This window comes from Schistocerca gregaria, chromosome 6 (assembly GCF_023897955.1).
Source record: "Schistocerca gregaria isolate iqSchGreg1 chromosome 6, iqSchGreg1.2, whole genome shotgun sequence".
Taxonomy (NCBI): Eukaryota; Metazoa; Arthropoda; class Insecta; order Orthoptera; family Acrididae; genus Schistocerca; species Schistocerca gregaria.
Window position 1 is genome coordinate 18,148,657 of NC_064925.1, and position 12,389 is coordinate 18,161,045.

Sequence of the window (12,389 nt, forward strand, 5' to 3'; positions counted from 1 at the left end):
TATTCCAATAATTGTTATAATCCTGGCAACAACACTATCAAAAAAATTAATTAATGATCGAGAAAAAAGATCACCATTTGAATGTGGGTTTGATCCAAAAAGATCAGCACGAATACCATTCTCAATACGATTCTTCCTAATCGCAGTAATCTTTTTAATTTTTGATGTAGAAATTGCACTAATTCTACCAATTGTAATTATTTTTAAAACTTCAGACATTATAATCTGAACAGTATCAACAATATTTTTTATTCTAGTTCTATTAGGAGGACTATACCATGAATGAAACCAAGGAGCATTACAATGAGCAGAATAAAGGGTTGTAGTTAAATATAACATTTGGGTTGCATTCAAAAAGTATTGATATTATCAATCAACCTTAAATAGAATAAGAAGCGAAATATTGCAGTCAGTTTCGACCTGGAAGATTGGTATGTACTACCCTTATTCTTATTAATTGAAGCCAAAAAGAGGCGTATTACTGTTAATAATATAATTGAACTATAATAGTTCCAATTAAGGAAATGTAAAGCCAATATGAAAGCTGCTAACTTTTTATATTAGCGGTTAAACTCCGTTAACAATTCTAGAATTTATATAGTTTAAATAAAACATTACATTTTCACTGTAAAAATAATATATCTATATTTATAAATACTTAAAAGTAAAAATACTTCCTTAACATCTTCAGTGTCACGCTCTAATTATAAGCTATTTAAGTAAACGAAAAACAATATTACCAAAATAAATATTCAAAAAATAAAAGTTATAAGATAAATCTTGAAATTAGAATCATATCAACCTTGAATATAACCAATTAAAAAAATATATAATCTATATAAACCTTGACCACCAAGTAATTCACCTCAACCATAATCAAATGACTTAGATGAATAATAACCTATTTTTAAAGGAATATATCTAATAAACTTAGTTGAAAGAAAAGGTATAAATCATATAGAACCAGCAAATCTAACAAAAGAAAGTATACTTAAAGAAAATAAATTATGAGAAAAATCAAAATTAGAAATAAGATAACCTAAATAAGCACCTAAAATAACAACTGTAATAGTTAAAAACTTTAAATAATAAGGTAAAGCAATCACATGAGGAATAGGAAAAATTAATCAAGATAAAAGACTACCACCAAAAACAGCAACAAACAATAGACCAATTATTCCAAATGAAATATAATAACCCTTATCATCAAAAGAAAATCTAGAATAAAAATTATTATCACCAGATATTGAATAATAAAACAAACGAAAAGAATAAGAAGCAGTTAAACCAGTAGAAAAAAAAATAAAGAAAAAAATTAAACAATTAATTCATCTTAAACAAACCATCTCAAGAATTAAATCCTTTGAATAAAATCCCGCTAAAAAAGGTATTCCACACAAAGATAAACTAGAAACATTAAAACAAACTGAAGTTAAAGGTATGAAATTAACAATTGATCCTATAAAACGAATATCCTGAGAATCCTTCAAATTATGAATTATTGAACCTGCACATATAAATAATAATGCCTTAAATAAAGCATGAGCCAATAAATGAAAAAATGCAAGCTTTGGATAACCTATAGCCAAAATTCTTATTATTAAACCAAGTTGTCTTAAAGTAGAAAGAGCAATAATCTTCTTTAAATCAAACTCAAAATTAGCGCCCAATCCAGCAATAAATATAGTTATACAACCAATTAAAAGTAAAAATCAACCACAATTATAAGTATCCAATATTGGTCTAAAACGAATTAATAAATAAACACCAGCAGTAACAAGAGTAGAAGAATGAACTAAAGCAGAAACAGGAGTAGGAGCTGCTATAGCAGCAGGAAGTCATGAAGAGAAAGGAATCTGAGCTCTCTTAGTTATAGCTGCTAAAACAATTAATATAGTAATGAGCTTTATTTCAAAAGAATTAGAAATAAAATCATAATAATAAATATAATTTCAACCACCAAAATTTAACATTCATGCAATAGAAATTAAAATAGCAACATCACCAATACGATTAGAAAGTGCAGTTAATATACCAGCACTATAAGATTTTACATTTTGATAATAAATAACTAAACAATAAGAAACTAAACCTAAACCATCTCAACCTAATAAAATTCTAATTAAATTAGGACTAATAATTAAAAAACCTATAGAAAGAATAAATATTAAAACAATAATAATAAAACGATTTATATTCTTTTCACCAGATATATAATCCTCTCTATAATAAATAACCAAAGAAGAAATATATATAACAAAAGATATAAAAATAAGAGATATTCAATCCAAAATTAAAGTTATAACAACTATAGAACCATTTAAATTGAAAAGCTCTCACTCAACAAAAACTCTATAATCAATTATTAAATAATAAATACCTAAAATAAAAATTATAGTTCTCGAAATAAACAAAGAAAAAAAACTCAAAGAACAAATAGAAAATAAATTCACGGCCTAAGATGAAAAACTTCATATCATTGATTCCACAAAACAATATTTTTAATTAAAATACTTAAGCAAACTAAACAAAGAAATATTCACCCTTTAAACAGAGAATATTTAAAGGCAATCAATGTAAAAGTAAAAGATGATATTCACGAAAATAACCAAGAGAACAAGTATAAACACCAGAATAATAATTCCCATGCTGAGAATAAGAATATATATACAAAGTATAAACAGCTCTAAAAAAAGATAAAAAAATCAAAGCAAAGAATCTAAAAGAAGATCAAGATATAATTCTATTTAATAATCTAATTTCACCTACCAAATTTAAAGAAGGAGGAGCAGCCATATTTGATGATCTTAAAAGAAATCATCATAAAGCCATTCTTGGCATCAAATTAATTATACCCTTGTTAATTAATAATCTTCGTCTACCTAAACGTTCATAAATAATATTAGATAAACAAAATAAACCAGAAGAACATAAACCATGACCAACCATTAGAGAAAGAGAACCTACACAACCTCATCAATTCATAGTCATCAATCCACCAATAACCATTCTTATATGAGCAACAGAAGAATATGCAATTAAAGACTTTAAATCAACCTGACGAAAACAAATAAATCTTACAATAACACCCCCAGATAAACCTAAAGACAATCAAAAATAATTAAACTTTAAACCCAAATAAGAAATAACCTTTATAACACGAAAAATACCATAACCACCTAACTTTAATAAAACACCAGCAAGAATTATTCTACCTGAAATAGGGGCCTCTACATGAGCCTTAGGAAGTCATAAATGAACCAAAAACATAGGTATCTCAACTAAAAAAGCCAAAATTATAAATACATAAAACATGAAATAATAAGAACCAAAATCAACCAATAAAGGAAAATATAAAGTATTAGAAAAATCATAAACCTTAAATAAAACTAATAATAAAGGTAATCTAGCAACCAAAGTATAAAAAATTAAATAAACACCAGCCTGCAAACGCTCAGGTTGATAACCCCAACCCAAAATTAAAAGTAAAGTAGGAACTAATCTAGCCTCAAAAAAAATATAAAAAGAAAGAAGACTTAATCTAGCAAATGAACAATAAAGCATAATTATTAAAATCAAAACCATAAAAACAAAAAAATTAGAATGATATGAACTTAAATAAACTGAACCTCTAGCAGTGATTATTAAAGAACAAATCCAAAAACTAAGTAAAATTAAACTAAAAGAAAAATAATCAATACCAAAATAATATCTAATTATATTCAAATCAGCATATGAATAAACACAAATTATAAAAACAAAACCCGACAGAAACATTAAAGAATGAACCAACCATCAACAATTATTTAATAAACAAAGAGGGATCAAAAAAATAGTTATAAATAAATACTTTAACATAAAGATAAACCAAAAGAATTTAAAAAATCATTACCATGAGAACGAATTATTGAAACTAAAATAGAAAGACCTAAAGCACCCTCACAAACAGAAAAAACTAAAAAAAAAACAGGAAAAAAATAATCATAATCAAACTCAATAAGAAAAACAATAACTAACATAAATAAAGAAAGAACAATATATTCTAATCTCAAAAGAACCATTAATAAATGTTTACGTTTAGAAGAAAAAACATAAACACCAGCAAAATAAATCAATAAAGAAGTAAAAATAGAGAATATAAACATTAGTTTTAATAGTTTAAAAAAAAACGCCGGTCTTGTAAACCGGAAATAAGTCCAGCCCCCACTTTTAAAACTTCAGAGGTGGAAAAGCTTCCATCATCGGTCCCCAAAACCGGTATTTTAAATAAACTAACCCCTGAAATGATCAAAATAATAATTATATCATTATCAAATGTAATAAATATTAATTTTATTAAATTAAGACACCCAATATCAATAATGCTTTTTATTATCCTTCAAACCTTCCTAGTTGGATTAATAACAGGAACAATAATAGAAAGATATTGATTATCATATATTTTATTTTTAACATTTCTTGGTGGTATACTAGTATTATTTATTTACATTACAAGAATTGCATCAAACGAAATATTTCAGCCTAAATCAATCACTATAATTATTACATTAATAATGTGAGTATTTATCATTTTAATATTAATTATTCTAGATATATCTATATTTATAGACTTTTTCAAAAACACCGAAACTATAAATATTGATAATTCAATCAATTATCAAGAAATAACAATATCTTTAGAAAAATTATATAATAGACCAACATTCATTATTACAATAATAATAATAATTTATTTATTTTTAGCACTACTAGCAGTTGTTAAAATCACCAATATTAATCAGGGACCTATTCGTAAAATAAGATAATTACTAATGAATAAACCCTTACGATTAAGACATCCTTTAATTAAAATTATTAATAACTCTTTAATTGACTTACCTGCCCCAACAAATATTTCATTTTGATGAAATTTTTGATCCCTATTAGGGTTATGTTTGGTAATTCAAATCGTAACTGGACTATTTTTAGCTATACATTATACATCAAATATTGAAATAGCATTCAGTAGTGTAGTATACATCTGCCGAGACGTAAATAATGGTTGAATTATCCGAACCTTACACGCAAATGGAGCATCTATATTTTTTATTTGTATTTACTTACATGTAGGACGGGGAATTTACTATGGATCTTATATATATATATACATACCTGAATAATTGGTACAGTGATTTTATTTTTAGTTATAGCAACTGCATTTATAGGATATGTCTTACCCTGAGGCCAAATATCTTTTTGAGGTGCAACAGTAATTACTAATTTATTATCAGCAATCCCATACTTAGGAACAGATTTAGTCCAATGAGTATGAGGAGGATTCGCTGTTGATAATGCAACATTAAATCGATTCTTCACATTCCATTTTGTATTACCATTTATTATTGCTGCTATAGCAGCAATTCATTTATTTTTTCTTCACCAAACAGGATCTAATAATCCTCTTGGACTAAATGGAGATATTGAAAAAATTCCATTCCATCCATACTTTACCTTTAAGGATTCTATTACATTTGTAATAATAACATCATTATTAATTATACTATGTTTAATTAATCATTACCTATTAGGAGATCCAGATAACTTTGTACCTGCCAACCCATTAGTAACACCAGTTCACATTCAACCAGAATGATATTTCCTATTTGCATATGCAATTCTACGATCTATCCCTAATAAGTTAGGAGGTGTTATTGCATTATTTTTATCAATTAGAATCTTAATAATTTTACCATTTTATAATAAAACACCATTCCGAGGCATTCAATTTTACCCTATTAATCAAATTTTATTCTGAATTATAGTAGTTGTTGTATGCTTACTAACGTGAATTGGTAAACGACCTGTTGAAGAACCTTATATTATAACAGGTCAAATCTTAACAATTATTTACTTCACATATTTCTTAATTAATGTCCATGTCGCAAACGCATGAGATAAATTAATTAAGGAATAAAGTTAATTAGCTTAGGAAAAGCATATGTTTTGAAAACATAAAATTAGAAGTTTAACTCTTCTATTAACTTTTCTCAAAAAATTTCACTAAACAAATGAGATAAATAAAATCTTTAAACCAACAAAGAAAATAAAAAAATTCAAAGATAAAGGTAAAAAACTTTTTCAAGCTAAGTACATTAATTTATCATAACGGAACCGTGGTAATGTTCCACGAACCCAAATAAAACCAAAAGATATAATAGCAAGCTTAATAAAAAATATAAAAGAATAAAAATCACCGCCCAAAAAAATTAAAGCCAATAACATTCTTATGAAGACAATTCTAGTATATTCAGCTAAAAAAATTAGAGTAAAACCACCCGCACCATACTCAATATTAAATCCTGCAACTAACTCAGATTCCCCTTCAGCAAAATCAAAAGGAGTACGATTAGTTTCAGCTAAGCAAGAAGCAAAACAAGCTAAAGCTAAAGTAAAAGAAATAATAATAAATCAACAATAAAGCTGATAGTTTATAAAATCAAACATATTAAAACTACCAATTAAAATAATTAAAGACAATAAAATTAAAGCTAAACTAACTTCATAAGAAATTGTTTGAGCAACAGAACGAAGAGAACCTAATAATGAATAATTTGAATTAGAAGATCAACCAGCAATTATAACAGTATAAACACCTAATCTAGTACAACATAAAAAAAAAAAAATCCATACGAAAAAGAACACATATAAGTTAAATAAGGAAAAATTACTCAAACGGCTAAAGAAATCATTAAATTAAAAACAGGGGAAAAATAATAAAGTAGGTAATTAGATATAATAGGAATTGGCTGATCCTTACAAATTAACTTAATAGCATCTCTAAATGGCTGAGGAATTCCAACAAAACCTACCTTATTTGGACCCTTTCGAATCTGAATATACCCTAAAACCTTACGCTCTAATAAAGTTAAAAAGGCAACACTAATTAAAACACATATAACCAATAAAAGAAAATTCAAAATAAATATAAATAAATCATAAAGTATCAATACTATTTGTAGAAAAAATCTACATAAATGAATTCTAAATTCAACACATTAATCTGTCAAAATAGTAAATAAATTAATATTAATCAATATAACAAAAAATATTTTAACCATATGGTCCTTTCGTACTAATATGGATTAACAATCTTAGGATAGAAACCGACCTGGCTCACGACGGTCTGAACTCAGATCATGTAAGAATTTAAAGGTCGAACAGACCTAATCATTGGGCTCCTGCACCCAAAATTTTTCTTAATCCAACATCGAGGTCGCAATCTGCTTTGTCGATATGAGCTCTCAAAAACAATTACGCTGTTATCCCTAAGGTAACTTAATCTTATGATCATAAATTATGGATCAAAATAACAAACATAAATAAATGATATAATAATGAAGAGTTTATCTATTCTTCATGTCACCCCAACAAAACATCATCATTAAATATAGAAAGACAAACAAAAAACTATATAAAAGTAAAATGTCAAGCTCTATAGGGTCTTCTCGTCCTAAAGAAGAATTTAAGCCTTTTGACTCAAAAGTTAAATTCAAAAATTTATTAAGAGACAGTTGATTTCTCGTCAAGCCATTCATTCCAGCCACTAATTAAGAGACTAATGATTATGCTACCTTTGCACGGTCAAAATACCGCGGCTCTTTAAAAATACGCTCAGTGAGCAGGCCAGACCTCAAAATATAAACAAGAGGACATGTTTTTGATAAACAGGTGGAAATCAATTTTGCCTAGTTCCTTATAATAAGTTCACAAGGTAAAAATTTCATACAATTAAATATACTAATTCTATCATTATTACAAAAATTTTAAAATTAAATTAATAATCTTAATAAAAAACCTAAAATATTTATAAAATCAAAATAAAAAATAATGAACTAAAACGTAATCTTAAAGATAGCTGGTTTAAAGCTTACTATTATATTTCTATAAAATAAATTATAGGTTATTAACTTCAAAGCTTATCCCTTAAAGAATAAATAAGTTAATATTTTTACTTAAAAAATTAAATAAAAACAAATAACTTTAAAAAATTAAATTTTTTCTTAAGAAACTAGATATCTTGGGAAACGATTAACATCTCATTTCTATAAATAATTTAATAATAATTATGATACATTAACTATAAATTATTTATAAATCAACCCAAATCGAGACAAGTAAAATAAATACTAAAATTTTGATAAACCCTGATACAAAAGGTACAACAAATAAAAGCTACTTAAAAAAATTTAAAATAATATTTCATAAAACACTTACATTACCAATAAACTATAATTTAAAAAATCAATTCTATAAAATATACTAAGACAAAAATACAATAAAATTATTTATATTTAATAATTAAATAAACAAAAAATAAATATAGTAAAATAAATAATCAAGATATCCTGATTTGCACAGAAAAATTTTCAGTGTAAATGAAACACTTTACTAATAAGTTATATCTTGAAACTCTTCCTAGATACACTTTCCAGTACATCTACTATGTTACGACTTATCTCATCTAAATTGAAGCTACTTTAAAATAAAATAGATTAATCAATAATGAGAGCGACGGGCGATGTGTACACATCTCAGAGCCAATATCAGTTAAATTAAATAAATTAAATTACTATCAAATCCACCTTCATTAACAGTATTTCACTATCAAATCCGTTATAAACAAAAATCTATTGTAACCCACCTCCTCTTAACTATAAGCTGCACCTTGACCTGAAGTATTTTATAATTATAAATCTTGAGAATTATAACTCTAAAAATATTCTCTGATAACGGAGATATACAAACAAATAAATTAAGTAGAGTAAATCGTGTATTATCAATAATGGGGTAGGTTCCTCTGAATGGAATGAGATACCGCCAAATTCTTTGGGTTTAAAGACCTTAACTAATAGTACCCTGGTAAATATAATTAACATTTAAAATAATAGGGTATCTAATCCTAGTTTATTATTTAAATTTCACAGATTCATAAAAAGGGCCACAAATAAATTTTAACATTTCACCTTACAAATTTATATTTCAACCCTAATAATATAAACAACTGTTTTAACCAATAATATTCACTTGTATCAATCGTATAACCGCGGCTGCTGGCACGAATTATGCCGATACTAAATCAATTGCTAAATCCAAAATCACTTGATAATTAAATCAAATTACTGCAAAAAGAACAATTAGTCTAACAAAACTTACATATAATACAAAGAAAAAGTGAATAAACAAGCAAGAATAAAACTTTTAAAAATAAAAAATAAGAAAATTTTAAATCTATTAATTCAGGAAAAAATAAAAGATTCAAATATTTTATTATATTTATTTTTTGTTTATTTAATTATTTAATATAAATAATTTTATTGTATTTTTATCTTAGTATATTTTATAGTATTCATTTTTTAAATTATAGTTTATTGGTAATGTGAGTGTTTTATGAAATATTATTTTAAATTTTTTTAAGTAGATTTTATTTATTGTACCTTTTGTATCAGGGTTTATCAAAATTTTAGTATTTATTTTACTTGTCTCGATTTGGGTTGATTTATAAATAATTTATAGTTAATGTATCATAATTATTATTAAATTATTTATAGAAATGAGATGTTAATCGTTTCCCAAGATATCTAGTTTCTTAAGAAAAAATTTAATTTTTTAAAGTTATTTGTTTTTATTTAATTTTTTAAGTAAAAATATTAACTTATTTATTCTTTAAGGGATAAGCTTTGAAGTTAATAACCTATAATTTATTTTATAGAAATATAATAGTAAGCTTTAAACCAGCTATCTTTAAGATTACGTTTTAGTTCATTATTTTTTATTTTGATTTTATAAATATTTTAGGTTTTTTATTAAGATTGTTAATTTAATTTTAAAATTTTTGTAATAATGATAGAATTAGTATATTTATTTGTATGAAATTTTTACCTTGTGAACTTATTATAAGGAACTAGGCAAAATTGATTTCCGCCTGTTTATCAAAAACATGTCCTCTTGTTTATATTTTGAGGTCTGGCCTGCTCACTGAGCGTATTTTTAAAGAGCCGCGGTATTTTGACCGTGCAAAGGTAGCATAATCATTAGTCTCTTAATTAGTGGCTGGAATGAATGGCTTGACGAGAAATCAACTGTCCCTTAATAAATTTTTGAATTTAACTTTTGAGTCAAAAGGCTTAAATTCTTCTTTAGGACGAGAAGACCCTATAGAGCTTGACATTTTACTTTTATATAGTTTTTTGTTTGTCTTTCTATATTTAATGATGATGTTTTGTTGGGGTGACATGAAGAATAGATAAACTCTTCATTATTATATCATTTATTTATGTTTGTTATTTTGATCCATAATTTATGATCATAAGATTAAGTTACCTTAGGGATAACAGCGTAATTGTTTTTGAGAGCTCATATCGACAAAGCAGATTGCGACCTCGATGTTGGATTAAGAAAAATTTTGGGTGCAGGAGCCCAATGATTAGGTCTGTTCGACCTTTAAATTCTTACATGATCTGAGTTCAGACCGGCGTGAGCCAGGTCGGTTTCTATCCTAAGATTGTTAATCCATATTAGTACGAAAGGACCATATGGTTAAAATATTTTTTGTTATATTGATTAATATTAATTTATTTACTATTTTGACAGATTAATGTGTTGAATTTAGAATTCATTTATGTAGATTTTTTCTACAAATAGTATTGATACTTTATGATTTATTTATATTTATTTTGAATTTTCTTTTATTGGTTATTTGTGTTTTAATTAGTGTTGCCTTTTTAACTTTATTAGAGCGTAAGGTTTTAGGTTATATTCAGATTCGAAAGGGTCCAAATAAGGTAGGTTTTGTTGGAATTCCTCAGCCATTTAGAGATGCTATTAAGTTAATTTGTAAGGAGCAGCCAATTCCTATTATATCTAATTACCTACTTTATTATTTTTCCCCTGTTTTTAATTTAATGATTTCTTTAGCCGTTTGAGTAATTTTTCCTTATTTAACTTATATGTGTTCTTTTTCTTATGGATTTTTATTTTTTTTATGTTGTACTAGATTAGGTGTTTATACTGTTATAATTGCTGGTTGATCTTCTAATTCAAATTATTCATTATTAGGTTCTCTTCGTTCTGTTGCTCAAACAATTTCTTATGAAGTTAGTTTAGCTTTAATTTTATTGTCTTTAAATATTTTAATTGGTAATTTAAATATGTTTGATTTTATAAACTATCAGCTTTATTGTTGATTTATTATTATTTCTTTTCCTTTAGCTTTAGCTTGTTTTGCTTCTTGCTTAGCTGAAACTAATCGTACTCCTTTTGATTTTGCTGAAGGGGAATCTGAGTTAGTTTCAGGATTTAATATTGAGTATGGTGCGGGTGGTTTTACTTTAATTTTTTTAGCTGAATATACTAGAATTGTCTTCATAAGAATGTTATTGGCTTTAATTTATTTGGGGGGGGTGATTTTTATTCTTTTATATTTTTTATTAAGCTTGCTATTATATCTTTTGGTTTTATTTGGGTTCGTGGAACATTACCACGGTTCCGTTATGATAAATTAATGTACTTAGCTTGAAAAAGTTTTTTACTTTTATCTTTGAATTTTTTTATTTTCTTTGTTGGTTTAAAGATTTTATTTATCTCATTTGTTTAGTGAAATTTTTTGAGAAAAGTTAATAGAAGAGTTAAACTTCTAATTTTATGTTTTCAAAACATATGCTTTTCCTAAGCTAATTAACTTTATTCCTTAATTAATTTATCTCATGCGTTTGCGACATGGACATTAATTAAGAAATATGTGAAGTAAATAATTGTTAAGATTTGACCTGTTATAATATAAGGTTCTTCAACAGGTCGTTTACCAATTCACGTTAGTAAGCATACAACAACTACTATAATTCAGAATAAAATTTGATTAATAGGGTAAAATTGAATGCCTCGGAATGGTGTTTTATTATAAAATGGTAAAATTATTAAGATTCTAATTGATAAAAATAATGCAATAACACCTCCTAACTTATTAGGGATAGATCGTAGAATTGCATATGCAAATAGGAAATATCATTCTGGTTGAATGTGAACTGGTGTTACTAATGGGTTGGCAGGTACAAAGTTATCTGGATCTCCTAATAGGTAAGGATTAATTAAACATAGTATAATTAATAATGATGTTATTATTACAAATGTAATAGAATCCTTAAAGGTAAAGTATGGATGGAATGGAATTTTTTCAATATCTCCATTTAGTCCAAGAGGATTATTAGATCCTGTTTGGTGAAGAAAAAATAAATGAATTGCTGCTATAGCAGCAATAATAAATGGTAATACAAAATGGAATGTGAAGAATCGATTTAATGTTGCATTATCAACAGCGAATCCTCCTCATACTCATTGGACTAAATCTGTTCCTA